Below are 26,509 nucleotides of genomic sequence, written 5' to 3' on the forward strand. Positions count from 1 at the left end.
ATGCATAGCAGTCATTTTGGCCAGGCTTTTTTAAAAAAGAAGAAGCGCGTAGCAGCCAGCAGCACAGCGCCCAAGTCGTTTGCGCATTTCATCGAACAGCTTGCGTGCGTCTCTGGTCTGACAAACAATATAGAATTAACAACAATATAGATTAAATTCAATTCCATTGAACATATTAAATTCAATTCCATTGAACATAAAATTAACAACAATATAGACTAAACTACCGTTTTGTTATGGTAGAACAAAACAAACAAACCACTACCTCATAGTTTAAGAGTTGATTAATAACCAGCTGTGCAAGTTAGGTATTTGTTTGGGCTTCATCCTCATGTTGGGGCTTGGTCTTGTGAAGCCACTTCTTGTAGTCTGCAAGATGCATCTATGCATGGGAGATACAAGCAATGGCTAGCTCGTAATGGCCGAGTATACAATGACATTAACAAGAATTTAAAGTGTTTCAAGATATTTAAGGAAAATGTTGCATTTATAGAATCTTCCAATAACGACGCAAACAAATCATACAAGTGTTAAGCGTCAATCGATTTGCAGATCTTACGAATTAAGAGTTCAAAGCAACAAGAAATAAATCCAAGGGGCATGAATGCTTGACAAAGATGACTTCTTTCAAATACGAAAATGTTATGGCTGAAGTGCCAGCTACAGTGGACTGGAGAAAGCAAGGAGTTGTTACCCCAATCAAGGACCAAGGCCAATGTGGTAATTAAGCGTTTAGTTAATATTTAATAGTTAAGAGAAACAATATATATATATATAGGGAGCTTCGGTTGAGGGATCCCTCAAATAACTTATTTGAGGGACACTCTTGTAGGGCTCACTCCATATTGTATTTCACTAATCCAAACCGGAGCAGGCTACCATGAGACAAAAGATCTTCTTTCTAAAGAGATTCTATTTGGAACTATTATATGTCCAAGGTCCAATATTGAAATAATTTCAGAGGTTTTCGTTGACTTTGTCCATGTCAACAAACATTGCTATCAATGTCTTCATGTCACACAACCTCTTAACATTCCACCATTGAATCCCCAATTCTTTGCTTGTTGTGCAGTGACAGTACCAATATCCACTAATCGTTGTTTCCAGATACGGTTGCCGGTTGACATCTCTTCTAATTCGTCGATACGAGAAGCGATCTATTTTGTAGATACTCATTCAAAGATCATCTCTACAAAAAATCACTTGAATCCGATATCATATGACCACTCAATTGAATGACTAAAATTTTAGTACTTTCTTGAAGCACTGTGTTCATTGATTTTATAGGACACAATTGGATATCAAAACAGTTTTTGATTTGTCTAATTTTTTTCAAGGATGATTTATGAATGTAGACTTGAAAAATAGATTGTTTGGATTGTTGAAAAAAATTCGTAGGGGACCCTAAAGGGTGTCCCTCAAGTAAAATTATTTGAGGGATCCCTCAATAGAAGGGGACTGTATATATTTTTTTCCGTGCGAACGCCGTGTATTTTGTACTACCCCTCTTTGTTTTCTTGCCTGTTTACAATAGGATCCGCACGATAATAACGTGCGGACATCCAGATAAGAGAATAACTGTATATATATATATATATATATATATATATATATATTCTCTTTTGAGACTTTATCAAATTATATTTGTTATTCTTTCAAACTTCTATTCGTTGGAACCAAAATTGTAGGATGTTGTTGGGCTTTTTCAGCAGTGGCAGCTACAGAAGGAATTACCCACACTACTACAAAAAAGGCAAAAGACGACGGGAATTCACCGTCGTGAATTTGGTTTTCAAACCGTCGTAAAATCGATCGACGTCTTTTGCAAAGTAAAACCACGACGCGAAATCACCGTCGTTGTTATAACAAACAACGTCATTAACAACCAAACAACCGACGTCTGTATACTGAAAAATGAACCAAAAAATTGTCCTGGAGAAGAATAGACGACCTATTTTATACAACCTCCGTCGTGTAAAAGAATACAATACGTCTTTAAATAAATAAAATATGACATTATTAAATCATACGACGTCCAATGTATTTATATAACCGTCGTGCAATAGTAATGCCACTTCGTTTTTTACATTAATATTGACGTGGAAATAGCGGTTAGGGTAAATCACCGTCGTTGTTATAACAAATAACGTCATTTACAAAAAAAAACCGACGTGTGTACACTGAAAAATGAACCAAAAAATTGTCATGGAGAAGAATAGACGACTTATTTTATACAACATTCGTCGTGTAAAAGAAAACACTACGTCTTTAAATAAATAAAATATGACGTTATTAAATCATACGACGTCGAATATATTTATATAACCGTCGTGAAATAGTATTGTTACTTCACTTTTTCCATTAATATTGACGTGGAAATAGCGGTTAAGGTAAATCACCGTCGTTGTTATAATAAACAACGTCATTTACAAAAACAACCGACGTCTGTATACTGAAAAATGAACCAAAAAATTTTCATTTAGAAGAATAGACGACCTATTTTATACAAACGCAGTCGTGTGTATGTATATACTACGTCTTTAAATAAATAAAATACGACGTTATTAATATTTACTACGTCTTATATATTTACATAACCGACGTGGAAAATATGTTAGGCTCATGACTTACGACATATTTATTTCTATAAACGACGTAGTATGTGATATAAAACGTCGTGATCATGTAAAAGACAGCCGTGTTTCTCTATTTATACGTCGTCTTTAGTAAAATAATAGTCGTCTAATCCATCCAAGACGTCGTCTTTTGTAACGTTCAGGTTCGATATCTGTCCTTTTAGACGTCGGTATTATTGTACTGAAGTCATGTTATTTGTAATTACATGTCGGCTCTTTATCCTTCTCCGACGTGATATCGTTAATAACTGTTTCACAATAACGTTGTCTTTTTTCACTTTTAGTTCGCTTTTAGACGTCGGTTAATTCAATGCCGTCGTTGAATGCTCCAAAATGTCGTTTTTGATTGACAATTTTATGGCAACAGACGTCTGTTTTTCACAGTTTTATAAGGACCGTCGTTTTATAATACTGAACCAGTATTTTATGTACTGATTGTTTTGTGTCCAAAACCTGCATAATGAAAGTGAAGAAAACACATTACAATTTATTGCAAAATTAATGTCATACAGTAGTGCTGTTTAGGGCATAAATAATTTCATAAATTACAAGAGCATCATTCAATCCATATATCTTCACACCCATCTCGAATATTTTGACTCCCAAACTCACCCACTAGTTCATCAAATGTGTCAACATTTGGCATCCCTCTAGTAAATGGCTCACACTCAATTCTCACATCACCTAAGACATCATCACCAATAACATCATCATTATATTCTCTATTAGGCGCTGATAACACTACCGACCAACCATGATGCATCGGGTCGTCAACAAAAAATACTTGTTTGACTTGAGAAGCCAAAACAAATTGGTCATTCCTATGTCCAATTTTACTCAAATCTACAAGGGTAAATCCAAGTTCGTCGACTACAAGGCCGGAAGTACTATCTATCCAATCGCACCTAAAGACTGGGATTGTAAACTTTTGGTAGTCAAGGTCCCAAATTTCTTGAATGACACCATAAAAACCCATATTTGAGAGAATTGGGTTTTTATCCTTGGCACTAGCAACTTGCATGGTATGTGCAAGTAAATAAACTCCACTATTTTGAACTGTCCGCACATCATCTTGTGCCTTGATGTTAAATTTAACACCTTTAATAAGATAGCTCCTATATAATGGCACTGCCATGTTTGGACCAGCTGCTAGCCACCTTAAATTTTCTGATACCCCATGATTGCCTCCCTCATCAAGTTCACTTTGAACCTGCAAATTAATCATATCTTAATTCAATCTAACATAGAAAGAAGAAAATTAAAAGTCCAATATGTTATTGAATAACATATACCTTGAAGTGTAGCCATTGAATGAAAGTGCTATTGTGCTTATCTTGCAGCCACTTTGTTCTCTTTCTAAATTTTGGATAAGCGGCCTTGATGTGGATCATATGTTCCCTACATGACACGAAAAATTCAAGCATTACGGTCCCAAACATATAAGATAAACATAAGGAATAATTTAAAATGGAAACTTAAGGAATAAAACTCATACTCGATATAAGGTAGAACTTCCTCCGTATTCTCCAAGACATATAGATGTGCTTGGTTCAACAGGTCCCGATCAACTAAGCTCACTGTGCAACCTGATAATGGCTTTGAAACTCCTATCTTCTGACTTGATGGCACTCCAATTGTACTAATATCAGATAAATGTTCAGTGCAATATTCTACAGCTTCTTCAGCTATATAACGCTCCGCAATGCAACCTTCGAGATGAGTACGGTTCTGAACATACCCCTTTAGAACTTTCATATATCTTTCGAATGGATACATCCATCTAAAATAAACTGGCCCACATAGACGAACTTCTCTAACAAGATGTACTACTAGATGAACCATGATATCGAAGAATGAAGGTGGAAAGTATTTTTCAAGCAAACACAAAGTAACTACTACATCTTCTTCCAACTTATCTAGCTTGGAAACATCAACCATCTTTGCACATATAGCATTGAAGAAGAAGCACAAACGAGTTATTGCATACCTTGCAGGCTTCTCCAAAACAGAACGAATTGCCACAGGGAGCAATTGTTGCATTAAGGTATGACAATCATGTGATTTAAGGCCAAGAAGTCTTGAATCTTGTAAAGATACAAGATTTTTTATATTTGAAGAATAACCTTCAGGGACCTTCATACCATAGAAAGAATTGCAAACCGCTCTCTTCTCTGCTCTTGACAAATTCCAAGGCCCTGGAGGCAAACGAGTACTTCTTTCTCCATACTCGGGTTGCAAATCAGTTTTGACCCCCATGTTCAATAAATCTAACCGAGCAGCAATCCCATCTTTATTTTTTCCAGGGATCTCCAGCAATGTACCAATGATACTATCACAAACATTCTTCTCAATGTGCATAACATCGAGGACATGCCTCACTGGAAGGTATTTCCAATACTCAAGATCAAAGAATTTTGACTTCTTCTTCCAACAAATTCTGTCACCATCATTTTCACCTCCACCTCCCCCTTTTTTCGATCCCCATATGTAATTAATATCTTCAACCATATGCAGCACTTCTTCTCCCCTTAATGGCTCCAAAGGCGTGCCATATTCAGGTTTCCCATTAAAAGCTGCACGTTACCTTCTATATGGATGATTAATTGGTAACCATTTTCTATGCCCAATGTAACAAATTTTGTGGCCATTTTTCAACCTATGACTAGGTGTATCATCGCCGCATATTGGACAAGCTTTATATCCTTTAACAACACAACCAGATAAGTTTCCATAGGCGGGAAAATCATTAATGGTCCACAGTAATGCAGCTCTGAGTGTAAAATATTCTCCTATGTGTGCATCATACACTCCTCTAATCCCATCACACAAAGATTTTAAATCATCAATCAAAGGCTCCAAGTAGACGTCTATATCATTTCCGGGTTGTTTAGGACCGGAAATCAATAAAGTCAACATCATGAACTTTCGTTTCATGCACAGCCATGGTGGGAGATTATATGTAACTAAGATAACTGGCCAGCAACTATATCTGCTACTTAGAGAACTGTGGGGATTGAATCCATCAGATGAAAGAGCCAATCTCAAGTTTCTCGGCTCATTACCAAACTCGGGCCATTTATCATCAACAAGTTTCCAAGACGGGGAATCCGCCGGATGAGACATCTGACCGTCAATTGATTTTCTAGCAGCATGCCAAGTCAAATTCTTAGCTGTCTCATGTGATTGAAACATCCTTTTAAACCTTGGAATTGGAGGAAAATACCACAACACCTTCGCTGCCACACCCTCTTTCAAGAATCCATCTTTGGTTTCCTTCCACCTTGAGATACCACAAGTAGGACAATTAGTTGAATCTTCATACTCCTTCCTATACAAGATGCAATCATTGGGGCATGCGTGGATTTTCTCATAACTCAGCCCCAATGCACACAAAGTCTTTTTTGCCTCATACAAAGAGGCCGGTATTGTATTTCCTTCTGGAAGCAACTCGCCCTGAAGTATCAATAATTCTGTAAAACATACATCACTCATCCCATGTTTTGCCTTCAAATTATACAACTTCACTAATGCCGATAACTTGGTGTACTTTCTACAACCAGGGTACAATGGTTGATCTCCATCCCCAATCACATTAGCAAACTCATAAGGATCGGATCCAAAATCACCAAAATCATTATCATCCATCTCTATTTCTTCAGACACAAAACTGTACCTACTATGGTCATCATCTTCTTCAACATTTCTACTAGCATTACTAGTTGCAATTGGTTCCCAAGGTTCTCCATGAAATGTCCAATTCTTATAGCTTTGGTCAACTCCATTAAAGTATAAGTGATCCCTTATAATTCCAACCCCAAACAATTTCAATTTCGCACATTTAACACATGGACAACGGATATGCGTTGTAGTTAGAAGATTTTCTACAGAAAATTGCAAAAATGCTTCCACCCCTAACTCATATGCCTTCGATCTTCTATCCGAGTGCATCCATGACTTATCCATCTCCGACACTATATCCTATTATCTATAATAAGGTGAAAAGACAAGCAATGACTATCACTTATAGCAGATTATATAAGGTTTTAATAGCAAATAATAGAGTAAACAGACGACGGTTTTTAAACAACAACAGACGTATTACACATATATAGACGACGGGTTTGAAAAGAAACGTCGTCTAATGCTAGCAAGAAACGACGCCAGCGAACTTGAACCACGACGGTAGTTAAAAACTGCGTCGTGGTATATATTTACAAACGACGGTTTGTTAAAAAAACCATCGTCGTATGCATAAAAAGATATCGAAATCCCAGTTTATTTTCAAGAACCCAAAATATATTCAGAACACAACATATATAAGGTGAAAAGACAAGCAATGACTATCACTATAGCAGATTATATAAGGTTTTAATAGCAAATAATATAGTAAACAGACGACGGTTTTTTAACAACAACAGACGTTTTACACATATATAGACGACGGGTTTTAAAAAAACGTCGTCTAATGCTAGCAAGAAACAGACGCCAGCGAACTTGAACCACGACGGTAGTTAAAACAAGCGTCGTGGTATATTTTTATAGACGACGGTTTGTTAAAACAAGCGTCGTCGTATGCATAAAAAAGATTTCGAAATCCCAGTTTATTTTCAAGAACCCAGAATATATTCAGAACACAACATATACATTAATACTAAGCACGAAACCAACATATACTAAGCATGAAAACATTAAATCCATTCCCGATTCATAATAACAGAGAGTATTAAAAGATCCGACAACATTAAACCCTAAACCCGATTCATGAAAACAATAAACATTAAATCCATTAACTCATACCGTCGACAACATTAAAACATCACAAAACCCTTTACCACAGAACTGAATATCATTCAATGAATTTACAAGCATGAGATTAGGGTTTGCACTTACAGGTAGGCAGAGCTCACAGCTTATGGCCAACTTGGATTCGACGGAGTTGTAAACTTGGCCAACTTGGATTCGACGGAGAGACCAACTTTGAATTAGAGTTGAAGTGAGAGAGCGGAGCGAAATGTTTTAGGACACAGAAATTTTGGCAACTTGTATAAGAGTTAGAGCGAAATCTGAAAATTTTAGGTCGAGGTGAAATTTTTAGAAAGCGCGCTTTTTAAAAAACATCGACGGAAACAAAAACACAATCGTCGTTAAAAGTTCAACCTAAACATGACGCTTATTTTAAAAATGACGTCGTTGTAAATATCCTTACGACGCAAAACCAAACTACCGTCGTTAAACCCTAATAGACAAATATAACCTAAACCCTAAACCCTAATAAATAAAACCACAATTATATATATATATATATATTTTTAAAATAATTTCTCCAAAGGGATTAGGGTTTTATGTCCTAAAATATCTCGTCCATAAAACCCTAAACCCTAATCCCTTTTCTAAATTTATATAAACCCTAAACCATGAAAGTATAAGTGATGTTGTGACTCATGAAAACATTTCTCTTTTTGGTTTTAATTTTAAATTTGTATAACTCAAACTTAATTTTTTAAAGCTTAAGGGGGAAGAAAATATCTCAATGACTTCATAGGAGTTGATGTTGCATTTTTTGGATTTATTTTCAATTTATTATAAATATTTTGAATTAAATAGAATAAAATATTATTAATAAAACCCACAAACCACGTCGGCGTTAATAAATTAACGACGTTTTAAATTATAATAAACGACGTAATTTTTAAACAAACGTCGTTTAAAGTTAAAACCATGGCCATTTTTACACAGAAAATGACGTACAAACCATTTTCCACAACCTAAACGTGTATATGTAATTAATACACGTCGGTATATTACAAAAAACGACGTGTTAAATAATATACCATGACGCGAGAGATTAATTTATCGACCTATTATTTTGGAGCATACTACGACGGTACCTACAACACTACTGTCGTGTTTATTTACCACGTCCTAAGTTCAAATTACCGTCGTATTTTTTCAATTTATACGTCTGCCTTCTCTGTAAACCGCCGTCTTATTTTTATAGCTTTTTAAAATTAATTAATTTTTCTTTTATTTTGGTAATATCTTTCTTAACACAAAACAAAATTTAATTCTCAATCCTCAACAACATTTTCATCTTAAAAGGCAAATCTCTTCGTGTTAAATATTGATCAATATTTACACAATATATGTACACAAATTTGGCAAATACATCGTGGTTTCTTTTCTGCCTTCACCCTCAGCTTGTTCAACTGTTTCTTCCTCTCATATGCAAGCTGGGCCCTCTCCTTCCTCTTGTTCTCAAGCTCCTGCACAGCCACATATGAATATCTAATAATTTCATAAAATCAAAATCAACAAAGTGTGAAAAGCTCACTCCTCGATTCCTGGTTACATTGTAGTCCCCTTTTCCACAGTGATCAACTTCAATCCTCCTGTGTAGCAGGGGGGAACCAGCCTTAGATCCTGTTGTGGGTTGTGCGTCTGCAAACCCATGCAGGTTCTAAAGCTGGTTCCACCCTTGCTACACAGGAGGATGTAGCAAACCCATGCTTGGTCTTGTGAGGAATCATTCTGCAAACCCATTTGCTTTCAGAAAGACAATTTCTTGTGAGGAATCATTCTGCAACCCTAATTGAAAACTGAGAGTTAAAAAAAGCGTGAAAAAATCATATTTAAACAAATTATATAAGTACAACGTCGGTTCTAATATACATAGCGACGTCATATTTTAATAATCAGCGTCCGTTTAGATAAACAAGCGCCGTCATAACTACATCGGAAGCACAAACGCTTAGGAAATTAAAACAAAGAAACGCTTTCAGAAGCACAAACAGCGAGAATTCTGAAAAAAAGAAAAAAGTGGGCCCTGATGTCTCGGCTCCTGTGAGTCACGAGCAACAAAGCGAGGGACATGTCACATGCAGAGGCCCCTCACACATTCCCAAGCCAGAATTATTGGCCTCTTGGGTGAAGCGGGATGTCTTTTTCACTTTGAAGGTGGTGAAAGGTGAAAATGCAATTAAGGGGGGGGTTGGGGAACGGGTGCGGCGACAAATAGAGATAAGCCGTAAGGGCCGCGCAGAACTCAGAAGCGCAGTGGCTAGGGTTAAGCAGAAACTAAGTCTATAAAAGAGAAAGAGAAAGAGGGGGGAAAACAAACAAACTCAGAAACACACAAAAGAGAAAAGAAAGAAGAAAAGAAAGTGAGAAATCAAATGGCCTCTTCCTACCCATTTTCGTTGGATCTCAACCTAGCTCCACCGACTCAGACATGGGGCAAAGTAGCGGCACCAAAATGGGAGCCCTACTTTGTCTCCGCACGGGGGCCTGTGATAGTAACTGACTCAATACTCCTGGACAACGATGTTGCCATTGGAGTTGGTAGAAATTTAGTGACTCCCAAAGATACACGTGTGTCGGGGACAAGGGATGACAACCGAGTCACGAGTGATGCCCTGGCACTGAGCGTGCAGAGTACAGCATGTCTCGCAAGTTTGGGTCATCGCCTACTTGCGAAGTCCCATGAGGTAGAGGTGCTGAAAAGTCAGCTGGCGGCGAAGCGAAGTATGGTTGAAGAGTGTCAGAGTGCTATAAAAAGTTTGAAAAGAGAGAGGGCAAGGATAGTGGAGGTGAATCGACACCAGCTAGAAGTATTGCGGGACGAGAATAAAAACCTATCAAAGATGGTAGAGTTGTACTCTCGAGACATGCGTAAGCAGCTGGAGGACCTAGACCGACCGGGCAAATGCAAGCAAGCAGATCGCGAGAGAAGTTACGCTCAAGCTAAGAGTGCGATCTTTGGGAGCTCGAGTGATGAGCCCCAAGAGGCTGTGCGTGGAAGCCCAGAAGAGGACATCCAGAGGGCCAAACTAAAGGCTCCTATGGTCGAGACACCGAGCATTGTGAAAAAGTGATTTCTAATGTATTATTGGTGTGCCTGTTTGTTTCGCCTTTCCCTTGTTTTTTTTTTTTTTGGGAAATAAAAGAGTCAAGTTGCAAAAGAAAAAGACAAAGAAAGCAGCGTTCCCAAACTTAAACAGAACAAAAGACACATAAAGAAAAAACAACTGGAAAGGACATGCTAAACACAATGCACCAGAAAATAGGGAGGAAAAGAAAGTAAAGTGAAAGTAGAAATGCTCCCCTGTAATGGACGTGAACGGCAAATTGCTCGTGAAGCGAAGGGATCGAGAAAAAAGGGCAAACAACTGGACCGTAAATCCCTCATAAGCAGATGTCTATTTAAATCACGCCTCGGTAAGTTGATGATACCCTGCATTTCTTCCTGCAAACTCAAGGAAAACCATCAAAAAAATCTAGAAACAAAACAATGGCATCCTCATCTACGCTCATTGATGACCTCAATCTTGAGTTGTCCCTTGCACCACCGAATGCCCAGATAAGGGCTCCTCCAAACCCTGTCTTCCCAAACTCCACATATCATCATGGCACGGCCTCAAACTTTGCTGAGGCAATACCAAACAGAGCAGTGCTGCTGGGAGGCATGACTGTCAGCAAGCTCACACCGATAGATCATCTGCATGTGGCACAGAGGTTTTACAAGGCTGCGGTGGAGGAGTCCCACAATTTAACTGTGCTCCATGTGGTCTCGGCTACCAATTTGGGCATGCGATTACTGGCGAGGACGCAGGAGTGTGCAACGCTGAGCAAGGAAGTGGCTGCCTTGAAAGCTCAGGTGGCAGACTTGCAGAAGCGGCTCTACTGTGCCAACCAGCATGTAGAAATGCTGCAAAAGAGAAATGAAGACCATGTAGAGCTATTGCAGGTTCTTCAAGCAAGAGCAAATAGAGGCAATTAGCAGATGGCTCAGGTGGCTCAGAATGAGAAAAGAAACATGTGATTCGGAAATTTATGTATGCATTTTCAAACTTATGTTTATAATCAAATGTTATGAAATGAAATAAGCATTCAAGTCAAGTTTCTGATTGTGCACCCTACAAGTTTTAATTTGAGTATGTAAAGGGCACTTAGTTAACACACCACACATGCACAAAACAAATTGGAAACTGAAAATGAGTAAAAAAAAGTAAAAGAGAAGAAACAAAACAAGAAACCAAAGAAAAACACAAACAACACTTTCTATCACCCTTTTATCAACATTTGAACAGATTCGTTTCTCTGTTTTTCAGTTTCAACCTCTGTTCAGAGTTTGGCCTATAACTTTCCAACCATTTGTCCAAATTTCACGTTCTTTATATGGTTGGATTCAGCACAGAAAAACAAAGAATGTAACACAAACCAAAGGTCAAAAACAATTACGGAAATAAACAGAATTCAAAGAAGAAAACACACAAATATACAAGCAACTCATGGATGACCAGTTAAGGGCCTCAGAAAACACAGCCAGGGGTTTCAGGAAGGTTGGAGGGGTCACAGTGGTCCTGCTTAAAACCCTAACTTCTTAGACACCGAAGGTGTCGCCTAAAGAACTCCTAGACACTGTAGTGACGGAGGTGCTCACTGGGTTACCAAAAGTTAGCTTAAATGAAAAATCTTTTTTAAAAAAAAATAATAATTTATAAAAAGAAACCGAAACTTAAAATTACTAAAATAAAATAAAAACAAGTAAAGAGGGAGGAACACCATGATGAATTCCAACACCACCATTCCTCTTTTAATACAATCCATAACTCACACTTCATCTTGTCTATGTTAGTGTGGTTGGAATCAATTCCATCCCATACTTCTTTTGCTGCACCTCAAGCTTTATTCACATGGGTTTTCAAAGGTGTTCAATTGTGGCTGCCTTTTGCTGCCAACCCATGTGGGTTTTCTTTTGGTTGCTGGACAAAATGATTCTTCTGAACCAGGCTTGGTGTAGGAAGGCCTGAGGTTTCAATATGTATCCAATGGGGTTCAAATTTGGATATGTCATAATAGACACCCATTGGAACAACTTGTATGAAGAATGTATTTCCATATGAGCAGTACAAGTGTACATTTTGAGCCTTGCAAGTTGACTGCCGAAAATAGACTGGAATTGACTCATGGTGTGCATTTTAATGGGCCCACGGATTGGGCTTGGCTTCATCAATTGATATGTTTGAGCAGTTCATCTTGTAGTTCAGAATCTCTTCTTTCCAACCACATATTAATTGGGCCAATAAAAGTTGGGAGGATGAAGTTAAGGCCGAAACAAATTGCTAACTCAGTTTGCTCGTTTTTGCACCATTTTGCATATTTTCCTATCCAAAGCCACCATTGCTACCTAAGGCCCAATGAACTGAATGATAAACAGAAAAGGGATTAAAAGCACAAGTTTAACTCAATAACATAACCAAATCATAAGCTCGAGAGGTACAAAATGATATACAATTATGAACTGATCAACCTCAAAACAAGATCATCTTCCATTGAAACCAAAACTAAACTGTGAACTTAAAACAATAACAAAACCAAAAATGCTTAATCTTAACAATGCTACCACTGATTTAAGCATCCAAATTATTCTTCAGTCCCATGCTATGAATATGCCTATGAAAAACTGCATTTGGAACCCCTTTTGTAAGTGGATCTGCAATCATCTTGTCTGTGCCAATGTGGCTTATGTTGGTATACCCTTGAGCAATCTTTTCCTTTACTATTATGAATTTAACATCCAACAGCCTCGAACCTTTTGTCCTTTTGTTACCTTTTGCAAATAAAACTGCAGCACTATTGTCATTCCATATTTGAATAGGTCTATGGATAGATTCAACCACATTTAGGCTGAGAATAAAATTTCTTAACCATATAGCTTGAGAGGTAGCCTCATAACAAGCTAGGAATTCTGCAAACATGGTTGAACCTACTGTCAATGGTTGTTTCACACTTCTCCATGACACTACACCTTCTCCAAACATGAACACATAACCTAATGTAGATTTCAAGGTGTCTTGACAACCTGCAAAATTTGCATCTGCATAACCTTGTAATTCAAGTGTGTCACTTCTTTTAAAGACTAATTTGTAATCTTTAGTTCTTTGCAAGTATCTCAACACCCTTTTCCTTGCAATCCAGTGTGCATGTCCAAGATTTGACTGAAATCTTCCTAGCATGCTTACTGCAAAAGCTAAGTCAGTTCTGGTACAGACTTGTGCATACATCAAACTTCCTACGAGAGAAGCATATGGTTTATCAACCATCTCTAGCCTTTCTTGTTCAGTCTTGGGTGCTTGCTCAGTGCTCAGCTTGTCTCCTTTTGCTATAGGAATGTCACTTCCAGTACAGTTCTGCATATTAAACCTCTTGAGCACCTTTTCTATGTAAGACTTTTGAGACAGTCCTAGAACTCCATTCTTTCAATCTCTACCTATGTCTATTCCCAAAACATATGATGCCTCACCTAGATTAGTCATTTCGAAATTCTTAGATAGGAAATTCTTGCAGTCATGTAACATGGTCTGATTTGTGCAGGCTAACAAGATGTCATCTACATAAAGAACTAGTGTAATGAAATGTCTCCCACTCATTTTCATATAGATACAATCATCCAAGGCATTCTCAATGAAAAAAAAATCCTTAACTACCTTGTTAAACTTCAGATACCACTGTCTAGAGGCTTGCTTTAAGCCATAGATCGATTTACATAGCTTGCAGACGAATTCTTTTCCTCCTTCTTGAACAAAACCCTTAGGCTGTGCCATGTAAATGTCTTCTTCTAAATACCCATTTAGGAAAGCTGTTTTGACGTCCATTTGGTGTAAATGAAGATCAAAATGTGCTACAAGAGCCATGATTACTCTTAATGAATCCTTGGTTGAGACTGGTGAGAAAGTCTCATTAAAATCTATCCCTTCCTCCTGTGTGAATCCCTTAGCAACCAACCTTGCCTTATATCTGTCTATCTGCCCTTTTGAATTCAATTTTGTTTTATACACCCACTTGCAACCAATTGGTTTGCAGCCTTGAGGTAAAGTCACAAGATTCCAAATTCATTGCTGCGAACCAATTATCTTTATTTTCACTTGTCATTGCGGGCCCATGAGTGCTTTATCATTGGGGCAAATGTTGGTGGGACTCAATTCTGGAAAATAGGGCTAGAGGCATGATAATCCATGGGTTTAGCAATTACCTCGCGGAGCCCTCTATAAAGATAGGCAAGAAAGATAGGGCCCATGGCCACTTGATGGCCATCCACAAGTACTTCTGCTAGGCCTTGAAATTCTTTAGTAATCCTGCCTGATCTTGGGCACGCCAAGAACTTGCACAACCACATTACAATAAAAGCCACATGCTCAGTGTAGGATACCCAACTCTCGGAAGTTTTGTTCGACTTGTGGAAATCTAAGCCCACTTTGGCATCCGGAAGGTTGGCGGCTGAGAAATCATCTCCATGAGGGTGAAGACCGGCGATAGCGGCCAAGTCTAGCAAATTGGGTGTCATCATCCCGAAGCGGAGCCTCATGCAATTGGTGGATGAGGACAAAAAGCATAGCGCCGCGATGACAAGAGATCGATCGCAAGGAAAGGGGCTTCCCGCACATAGGAGCAAGGTATCATATATTATGATCTTCTTCCAATGATCCTTCAATTTTGGTTCTAAAATTTTGAACCAATGATGCCAATCAAATTTACCTTCCACCAAGCTTGAGTGGTCGGATTTCTCGGCAGCAAATGATGCTTCTTTAGTTGTGGCAGGATCTATTTTGATGGGGGTTCCCGTTGGCCAACCTTTGAATGGCTTGGAGCTCTCCCAAACAGTTGCCCATGTAAAGTCTGAGAAGTAAGTTGGGCCATTTCTCAGCTGCGTCACCCACACTTTCGCCACCTCCTCCGGATAGGTGGAGAAAAATGGGCCGAGAATATATTGGGCGGAGTTGGGAAAGGCATTGAGGAAGTAGGCAAATACTTTCTTGCCCAAATCCTTGTCCATCGCCACTTTCATATCTTCAAAAAATTGGACACTATCATTTGGAATGGATTCCATCCTACATACATGAAAGTAAGATTCGAATCAAGAACACGAAGAACATCAAGGCACTATTCACACACTCAAGGTTTCAAGTCTAAATCATACCAAAATCAACCAAGAATTAGTGCAACGTACCTAGAAATTTGCAAATCTCAAGTTTGACGTCGATTCAGGTGGATTCGATGTGTGAAATGATGAATGTGAGGGTAAAGAGGATATGGGCTTTGAGAGAAAACCTTCTAAAAACCTATGGCGATGGTGGAAGTGTTTTATGTGGAAATGAAAGAGAGCACTTGGGTATTTGTAATACCTAGGGTTTTTAACGGATAGGAAATTCCAAAGTCCCTCCAATTTAATTGGTGTCTTCCTAAATTCCAACCCGATTCAAAATTTAAATAACGTGCAAGGCAAGCAAAGAGTCTCAAATTTCAGAAATTGAGTGGTCTCGGGTTTCGATTTGCTTACCTCTACAATGAATCCGAGCTAAGAAAGTCAAGGGGGAATTCACCCAACCCGAGCACTTTTGGGAAACACGAGCAGCCGGGCTACACTCTATTGTGGCTGGAATGGCTTGAGATTTTGAGAATAGGCAGTCGGGTATTGAATTGTTGAGTTGTGGCCAGGCCTTTGTGGCCGGAGCCCAAGAATATGCGGCAGGGGATTGAGGGCTAGAACGTTGAAGCTTGGTGGCCAGAGGTGCCCAAAGGATGTGCAGCCGGATTTCTCGAATAGACGAATATGCGGCCGGGTTTTTGGGTTTGGAGTTACCAGGTGCTACAGGATGACACAGCCGAGAGCTGGAGTGTTACGGCCGGGTTTTTTTTTGAAGTGTGGATGGGGATTGCGGTCGGGCTTTGGCTAGAGAAGGAGGCCGAGCTACATTGGAAGATGTGGCTGGATTTTTTGCGGCTGATGCCCAGCTTTTCACGACCGGATATTTGGAGGGCTGCATGCGCAAGGGTCTGTTTTGGTTGCGGCTGGGGTAGGTTTTTGCAGCTTCCCATTATATATATATATATATATATATATATATATATATATTAATGAATGAATATAAAGATTAAATGAGGTTCCTCGGCAAACCAATTTTAGAGTTCCAGGAATTCGAAAGGCATCTTCATGTCATTCCAAAAGATCGAAGGTCCAAGCCCAAGACACCAATTCGAGCCCAGGATTTTCGGAGGGTTATATGTGTTGGGAAAATGGCTCACCTAAGGATACAAGGTTGGTTTTGGCGCTGAAAGGAAGATTTTGAATCTGCCTAAAAGCGACCGGTCGCTAGGCATTTGCGACCGGTCGTTTTGAAGCAGATTCGAAGTCTGGAGCAACATCAACGAGCGACCGGTCGCCAGTTCTTTGCGACCGGTCGCAGGAAGCTAGCGACCGGTCGCTTAGCATTTGCGACCGGTCGTTTAGAAGCAGATTCAAGGTATGGAGGAAAAACCAAAAGCGACCGGTCGCCAGTTCCTGGCGACCGGTCGTCCCAGTCGTGCTGTGACGATTTCTTACGCGTTTTCAACAGTGTTTTCAATGGCTATCGCTTTCCACAAGATTTCAGAGGCTTAGTGGGTCACTTCTGAGTTAAATGAACGTTGACTACCTGCTGGATAGTTGGGAGAGCACTCATGGCTAATTGGTTATCTTATTTCAAAGATATCACTCTCCATTTTCTGGTGTAAGTGGGAGGTGGCTGAGTTGGATTCTATTTACCTACTTGATCTGACATTTAGTCTAAGTGGTGACTAAAGGGAAGAACGTGGAGGACAAGCTGATATCTTATCTCTTGTCTATTGGCTTGTGTAGGAAATGGGGTGAAGTAAGATAACACAAGAGGAGAAAACAAGTTGAATAATTGTAAGTGGAAGAAGCTGGTATTCCAAGTTGAGTTAGAGCTGAAGTTTTAGTTGTGTGTTCAGAAAAACTAAGGGGAGAGCAAGAGAGTTCTCTAAGTGTATCAAGGTGTTGAGCAAGGGTGTGAGAGAAACAGATTGTGAGGGTAGTGTTCTAAGGGGGTTTCCTTTGTAAACCAAAGTTGTAACCTATCTTCATTAGTGAAATTTCTCAAGGTGATCACCAAAGAGGATGTAGGCAATTTGCTGAACCTCTATAAACACTTGTGTCATTTGTGCTTGGTTAATTTCTGTGTGTGTGTGTATGACTCATCCATCATTGAGTTCTTTGTCCAAAGTCCATCAACAACAAGATCTTAAAAGGGCAGTGAGTTAGTCATTCTAATTCACAACAAGTGGTATCAGAGCTGTGTTTGGCAGCTGGAGCTAGTTCTTCTCTTGGAGTGCTAGTGTGTTGAAGATGGCAAGTGACATGGAAGCTGAGAGTGGTAGCAGTTCACAGCATATGAAGCCACCACAGGCAGCAAGTATGAAGGTGGAGTTAAAGCCTTTCACAGGGAAGGAGAACTTCACTCTTTGGCAACGAAGGATGAAGTCAGCTCTTACACAACAACAGCTCCATGTAGTGTTGGTTGGCAAGGAGAAGAAGCCAGCAAGCATGACGGATGATGAGTGGGGAGTTCTTGACGAGTTAGCCAGAGGAGCTATCGAAAACTATCTCTCCGATGAGGTGCTCATCAACGTGATAAAGGATACAGCGAAGCAAACATGGGAGAAGCTCGAAGAGATGTTTGCAGGGAAATCGTTGTCCAACAAACTCTTCCTCAAGGAAGAACTCCTGAATCTTAAGATGGAGGAGGGAGGAAATCTAATGGAACATCTAAGTAGTTTCAATAGATGTGTTGCTGACTTGCAGAGAATGGATGTGAATTATAGTCCGGAGGATAAGGCTCTCATGTTGTTGACATCCTTACCTTCGTCCTATAAACACTTCCGAACCACTCTTATGTTCGGAAAGGTTACTCTTGATTTTGAGCCTGTGGTGCAAGACATCATGACACACCATAGGATGACTCAACGTTCGGGAGAAAACTCTCAAGGTGAAGGTCTAGTTGCAAAGACCGGAGAGAGAGGTCGTTCAAAGAGGCGTGAAGGCAAGAAAGGCAATAGAGGAAGGTCCAAATCCAAGGCGAAAGATGGTTGTTTCGAGTGTGGGTCAAAGGAGCATTGGAAAAAGAATTGCCCCATATGGAAGGAGAAGAAGAACAAAGGGAAGAATGCAGCAAACACAGCGGAGGATGTCACGGAAAGTGATGGTGAGCTTTTGTGTGTTAATAGCAATGTTAAAACAAATGCATTGGCTAATTCTTCAAGGTGTTCCTCTTCCGATTGGATTTTGGATTCCGGATGCTCATATCATATGTGCTCAAACAAGGAGTGGTTTGACACGTATGAGAAAGAAGATAGCAGTGAAGTGATGATGGGGGATGGCTCAATGTGTAGAGTCAAAGGAACCGGTACAATCAAGGTAAAGATGCATGATGGGGCTGTTAGGACGCTTGGAATGGTAAGGCACATTCCAAAGTTGCGTAAGAATCTCATTTCCCTTGGAACTCTTGATAAGAATGGTTATTCATTCAAAGCAAATGGAGGGAAACTCATAGTCTCAAAAGGTTCACTTGTGATTATGAAGGGTGAGATTCAACCTAATTGTCTATATAGGTTGTGTGGTACAACAATCATAGGTGGAGCAGCTGTATCTACAAGCAAGGACTCGGAAGATGAAACTCAGCTTTGGCATTTGAGGCTAGGGCACATGAGTGAGAGGGGCATGCAGGAACTACACAACAGAAAATTGTTGAAAGGTGTTCAAAGTTGCAAGCTTGAGTTCTGCAGATTTTGTACCATGGGAAAGCAATCAAAAATAGCTTTCAAGCAGCGAAACAAAGAGGAAGAAAGCACGGGTGTGCTAGATTATATTCACACGGATGTATGGGGGCCATCACCGGTTAAATCGAAGGGTGGAGCTCGCTATTTTGTGACTTTCTTGGATGATTTTTCCAGGAAGGTTTGGGTCTACTTCATGAAGGAGAAATCTGAGGTCTTCACCAAATTCAAAGAGTGGAAGGCGGAAGTAGAGAACCTAACCGGAAGAAAGATCAAGATCCTAAAGAGTGACAATGGTGGTGAATATAAGGACAGCAAGTTCCTTGAGTTTTGCAAAAGTGAAGGCATTAAAAGGCACTTTACCGTGAAGAAGACACCCCAACAAAATGGAGCTGCGGAGAGGATGAACCGAACTCTCATGGAGCGTGAGAGATGTATGAGAATTCATGCAGGGTTGCCCGAATCTTTTTGGGCAGAAACGGTTAACCACGCTGCCTATTTGGTTAACCGATCGCCTTCAAGAAATCTTGAGTTCAAGTGTGCAGAGGAGGTATGGTCTAAAAGGTCAATCGATTATTCGAATCTTAAGGTGTTTGGGTGCAGTGCATATGCACTTATTCCTAGTGATGAAAGATCCAAGTTGAAGCCAAAGTCTCTTGAATGTATTTTCATTGGATTTGAGAGTGGTGTGAAGGGCTACAAGCTGTGGGATCCAGTGAACCACAAGAAGATACTCAGCAGAAATGTTGTGTTTGATGAGAAGACCATACCTATGAACAAAGTCAAGAATTCAGAGGCAAAGGAGGATGTTGTTGAGAAAGAAACAACCTTTGAAGTTCCACTCAAGAAGGTGTCAAGAAAGACTACTCAGAAACAGCCAACTGAAGACGTTCAGGAGGAGGTGGAGTCCGACATTGAAGAGGAAGAAGCTGGGCAGCATCAACAACACACTCAAGAAGAAGAAGAGGCTCAAGAACAGGTGGAGCCATCATCTATAGCTCGGTCCAGGCCCAAGAGAACCATCAAACCACCTCAAAGGTTTGGATGGGAGATGGATGCAGTTCACTATGCCCTAAATGCTAGTGAAGAAGAACCAACCACGTTCCAAGAAGCTGTTGAGAACAAGGAACGGGAAAGTTGGATGGAAGCTATGATGCAAGAGATGGAATCTCTACACCAAAACTCAGTTTGGGAGTTAGTTCCTAAACCCAAAGGTCGCAAGGTTATTGGCTGCAAATGGGTGTTTAGGAAGAAAGAAGAAATGCATGAGAAGGGTGCCACCTTATTCAAAGCTCGGTTGGTGGCAAAAGGATTCTTGCAAAAGGAGGGAGTTGATTATGATGAAATCTTCTCTCCGGTGGTGAAACATACTTCTATACGACTACTACTCTCCATAGTAGCACAAGAGGACATGGAGGTGGAGCAAATGGATGTGAAGACTGCTTTCCTTCATGGTGAATTGGAGGAAGACATCTACATGAGCCAACCTCAAGGGTTCATTGAAGCAGGGAAGAAAAATCTGGTTTGCAGGTTGAAGAAGTCTTTGTATGGACTGAAGCAATCTCCAAGGCAGTGGAACAAGTGCTTCGATTCTTACATGATGAAGATTGGGTATAGAAGATGTGAATCTGATTGTTGTGTGTACTCTCATGCATTCAAGGATGGTAACTTCATCCTTTTGCTTCTTTATGTTGATGACATGCTAATTGCATGTAAGGACATGTCAAAAATCCAGAATTTGAAGACATTACTTGGAAGGGAGTTTGACATGAAGGATCTTGGTGCTGCACAAAAGATCCTAGGAATGGAGATAAGGAGAGACAGAAAGGAAGGCAAGTTGTGGCTGTCACAAAGCAAGTATATTTCCAAGGTACTTGAAAGGTTTAATATGATGGATTGCAAACCGGTGTCTACTCCTTTGGCGGAGCATTTTAAGTTAAGTGCAAAAGAATGTCCTTCTACGAATGTGGAGAAGGAGGAAATGAGTAAAGTTCCATATGCAAGCTTGGTAGGGTGTCTCATGTATGCAATGGTGTGCACACGCCCCGACTTAGCCCAAGCCGTTAGTGTGGTGTCAAGGTATATGGCGAATCCTGGAAGGCAACATTGGACAGCAGCAAAATGGATTCTCAGGTACTTGAAGGGCACCAAAAGGCTTGGGATATTGTTTGAAAGACAACAAGGAAAGGCATGTGTGTCGGGGTATGTAGATTCTGATTATGCAGGAGATCTAGACAAGAGGAGATCCACCACAGGATATGTCTTCACTTGTGGTGGAGGACCGATTAGTTGGAGAGCAGTGTTACAATCGGTTAGTGCCTTGTCTACTACGGAAGCGGAGTATATGGCTTTAACGGAAGCTTCAAAAGAAGCGGTATGGCTGAAGAGATTGGCAAAGGAATTCGGGATAGCTCAAGACTTGGTGGTGATTCTAAGTGACAGTCAAAGTGCTATTTGCTTAGTGAAGAATCAAGTGTTCCATGGGAGGTCCAAACACATTGATGTGAGATACCATCGGATAAGGGATTGGGTGAATGATGGAGACATCACAATAATGAAGGTTCATACAAATGAGAACGCTTCAGATTGCCTAACAAAGCCAGTCACAACAGCTAAGTTCAAGCATTGTTTGAGCTTGCTCAATCTTGTTACATGCTAAAGATTGAGGTGGAGTTCTTGAGAGTTATTAGGACGATTCTCAAGACATTACAGATGTCCTAGAAGGCAATGATGTCCACAAGGAGTATTAGGCTCGCCATGGTGGAGATTGTTGGGAAAATGGCTCACCTAAGGATACAAGGTTGGTTTTGGCGCTGAAAGGAAGATTTTGAATCTGCCTAAAAGCGACCGGTCGCTAGGCATTTGCGACCGGTCGTTTTGAAGCAGATTCGAAGTCTGGAGCAACATCAACGAGCGACCGGTCGCCAGTTCTTTGCGACCGGTCGCAGGAAGCTAGCGACCGGTCGCTTAGCATTTGCGACCGGTCGTTTAGAAGCAGATTCAAGGTATGGAGGAAAAACCAAAAGCGACCGGTCGCCAGTTCCTGGCGACCGGTCGTCCCAGTCGTGCTGTGACGATTTCTTACGCGTTTTCAACAGTGTTTTCAATGGCTATCGCTTTCCACAAGATTTCAGAGGCTTAGTGGGTCACTTCTGAGTTAAATGAACGTTGACTACCTGCTGGATAGTTGGGAGAGCACTCATGGCTAATTGGTTATCTTATTTCAAAGATATCACTCTCCATTTTCTGGTGTAAGTGGGAGGTGGCTGAGTTGGATTCTATTTACCTACTTGATCTGACATTTAGTCTAAGTGGTGACTAAAGGGAAGAACGTGGAGGACAAGCTGATATCTTATCTCTTGTCTATTGGCTTGTGTAGGAAATGGGGTGAAGTAAGATAACACAAGAGGAGAAAACAAGTTGAATAATTGTAAGTGGAAGAAGCTGGTATTCCAAGTTGAGTTAGAGCTGAAGTTTTAGTTGTGTGTTCAGAAAAACTAAGGGGAGAGCAAGAGAGTTCTCTAAGTGTATCAAGGTGTTGAGCAAGGGTGTGAGAGAAACAGATTGTGAGGGTAGTGTTCTAAGGGGGTTTCCTTTGTAAACCAAAGTTGTAACCTATCTTCATTAGTGAAATTTCTCAAGGTGATCACCAAAGAGGATGTAGGCAATTTGCTGAACCTCTATAAACACTTGTGTCATTTGTGCTTGGTTAATTTCTGTGTGTGTGTGTATGACTCATCCATCATTGAGTTCTTTGTCCAAAGTCCATCAACAACAAGATCTTAAAAGGGCAGTGAGTTAGTCATTCTAATTCACAACAATATGCACGTGACGGAGACTTCACAAGGAGAGAAATCTCAAGGAGGTTGATAATAATTCAGAATGTTCCAAAGCAAGAAAAAATCAAACATGTCAAAATATCTCCATCAATGCAATCCCACGAAATTAGGGGGGCCTCGAAAGGAAATAATTTTAAAAGAGTTGACATTTGGCCATTCAATGGCCAATCCATGGGCCAACGAGCGCCCTATATAAACATCACCAAACGAAGGCAGAAGACACACAACATCAGATAGACAAACCTATCTTTCGTCTCGCACTTTTCTTTTCCTAGACTTGGGATTTTACTTTTCAAGCACCAAGTGTAGTGAGTTCTTCCTTTTCCTAGTGTAAGTTTAAATTCTTGTGCAATTTACATTATCTTGTCTTTTAAATTCAAGTTTATTTCCATTGCTTTACTTTTCATTGTAATCGCACTTTTATTAAGTTTAATTTCAAGTTTATTTTAGTTTATTGTTCTTATTGTTCTTATCGCTTTTATTTCGATCGCCCATGTAAAGTTTGAGAAGTAAGCTGGGCCATTTCTCGGTTGCATCTCCCACACTTTCACCACCTCCACCAGATAGGCGGAGAAAAATGGGCCTAGGATGTATTGGGTGGAGTTGGGAAAGGCATTGAGGAAGTAGGTGAATACTTGCAAGGCAAGCAAAAAGTCTCGAACTTCAGAAATTGAAAGATCCCGAGTTTCAATTTGCTTACCTCTACACCAATTCCGAGCTAAACAAGTCGAGGGGGCAATGTTTGGGGGTGGTGAAAATTCACCCGACCCGGGCACCTTTCGAAAACAAGGGTAGCTGGGCTCTTGGAGTTTATACGTGCCAGAATTGACTCCAGGCTTGAGAAAAATAGCGGCCGGTGCCCAAGGTTGTTGTGGCCGGATGGAGCTGGAAGTAGTGTTGCGGCTGGATCTTTGTGGCCGGTGCCCAAGGATGTGGCGGCTAGGTTTTGGCGGCTGGAGAATACGGCAGGATTTGCTAGAGCTTCACGGCCGGATCTGCTGGATCGAATGGGAAACGAATATGCAGCCGGGCTGCATTCAAGCTTGGCTAGAGGATGCGGCCGGGCTGAGTCCGAGCGTGGATGGAGAATGCGGCCGGGCTGGGAGCTAAAGATGCGACCGGGCTATACTCTGTTATGGCTGGAACTGCTGGAGGGTTTGGAAAATCGCAACCGGGTTTTTGAATGGTTGATGCGACCGGATTTTTGGGCTAGAGTCTTTGGGTTTCTTGCAAATATGATGCTGGGCTTGAGTTTATTTAGGCTGAAACCTCCTTGTCATGTTATACACACACACACACACACACACACACACACAAGTGAGTAAATACGAATATGCGACCGGGGGTTTTTTATGGGGCTGGATTGAAGGATTTTGGGCAATTGGGACATGAGAGTTTTATTATATTTTATATGTAATAAAAATGGGTGGCAATTTAAGAGAGCTTGGAGGTCGAATCCCAAGCCACCAATTCAAGCCCAGGATTTCTGGAGGATTATGCGCACGTGACGGAGGCCTCACAAAGAAAGAAATCAAGGGGGTTGGTAATAATTCAGAATGTTCCAAAGTAAGAAAGAATCAAGCATGTCAGAATATCTCAATCAATGCAATCCCACGGATTTAGGGGGGCCTCGAAAGGAAAGAAATTTTAATAGAGTTGACATTTGGCCATTCAATGGCCAGCCCATGGGCCAACGGACGCCCTATATAAACTTCACCAAACGAAGGCAGAAGACATACAACATCAGATAGACAATCCTATTTTTCGTCTCGCACTTTTCTGTTCTTAGACTTAGGATTTTATTTTTCAAGCACCTGGTGTAGCGAGTTCTTCCTTTTCATAGTGTAAGTTTAAATTCTTGTCTTTTAAATTCAAGTTTATTTCAATTGCTTTACTTTTCATTATTATCGCATTTTAATTAAGTTTAATTTCAAGTTTAATTTAGTTTATCGTTTTTATCGTTCTTATCGCTTTTATTTCGTTCTTGCTTTATTTATCACTTTGATCTATTTTATCTCACTTTAATTCTTGTCTTTACGTTTAAATGCACATTTAATTCAATCGCATGTTTTTCACTTAAAAACCTAAAAATTACAAAAACACCCTTACAAAGCCTAATCATTCTCGAGCCCGAGGAAGTGAAAGAACCTAGGCCAAGAAAAGGTTCCTTGCTTGGCCAATCAATTGTTTGATCAGAAGTTAGAAGCGCGACATATCCATCTACTCACATTCCATTCAAGTCCAAATTTGTGGCTTGGTGGTGGCACTCCCCGCACTCAAAAGAAGAACGGCCAAAAGTTCCTTTCGTCGGTCACCTCAGCCGAAAAGAGGGAAACACCACTAGGTTCGACCTCATTGGCTATAACGACATTAAGGAGAAGACGAAGTGTTTTGAGTTATTGGAGGAAAATATGACCTATATAGAATCTTCCAATGATGATGCAAACAAACTGTACAAATAAGGTGTCTCAAGCCCAAAATAACTATGATGGAGAGAACTTGGGTGATTCTCAACCAACTAAAGTAATCATGCCTTCGTTCTTTAATTCCTCTACATAACAAGATGGAGAATTGTTCCCACCAGCTTGCTCCCCATTTTCGTTTTGAAAAAGACACCTTCAACTTCAGTTCATCGTCACGTGGAAGAGAAACCATAAGCATCTTCTTCTCCTCATCTACAACTCGTGTCTCGTACGCCTCCGTAACATGCATCTTTCAAATAGAAACATAAGATAACTATGATTGATGATGTAGTCCAAAATCAAACATGGAAGAGTCGGGGGAGAAGGAAAAGAAGAAAAAGGGAGAAAAAAGAAAAAGAAAGAAGAGATATTTAAATTTACAAAATTACCCATGTTCTTAACAGGTTAACAAGTATTCGCGAATAACACTGACACAACCCGTTAACTTAACGGGTGACTAACGGGTTCATTCGTTTTCAACCCAACCCGTTAAGCCCAACCTGAATATTGATTTTTTTTTTTTGTGAAGTCGTGTTGTTTTAGCAAATCACGGGCAATATTGCTAGGTTTATTTTCAGCAATAGTATCAAAAAGGAATTACTCAGTTTACAACTGGTAAGCTGGTCTCTTTGTTTGAGCAACAACTTGTTCATTGTGACGTAAGTGGAGAAGACCAAGGCTATAAGGGTGGTTTAATAGGTAGTGGCTTTCAGTTCATCCAACAAAATCATTAGCATTGTATGGAAGCTAACTAACCCTACAACAGTGCTAATGGTACATGTAACCCCAAGAGGAAGCGAGTATTGTGACCAAGATAACTGGCTACGAAGACGTGCCTGCAAACAGTGAACAAGCCCCTTTCAAGGTTATTGCTAATAAGCTCGTTTTTATTGCCATCAATGCTAGTGGTTCTAACTTCCAATTCTATTCTAGTGGTGTCTTTACAAGTTCTGTTTGTGCCTAA

At 40.2% G+C, this 26,509-nt stretch overlaps 1 pseudogene; it reads left to right on the forward strand.

Moving 5' to 3' along the window:
- Nucleotides 1-26,509, forward strand: LOC148295649 (senescence-specific cysteine protease SAG39-like; annotated as a pseudogene).

The sequence above is a fragment of the Prunus avium genome, chromosome 3 (genome assembly GCF_965620075.1).
Source record: "Prunus avium chromosome 3, drPruAviu1.hap1.1, whole genome shotgun sequence".
Taxonomy (NCBI): domain Eukaryota; kingdom Viridiplantae; phylum Streptophyta; class Magnoliopsida; order Rosales; family Rosaceae; genus Prunus; species Prunus avium.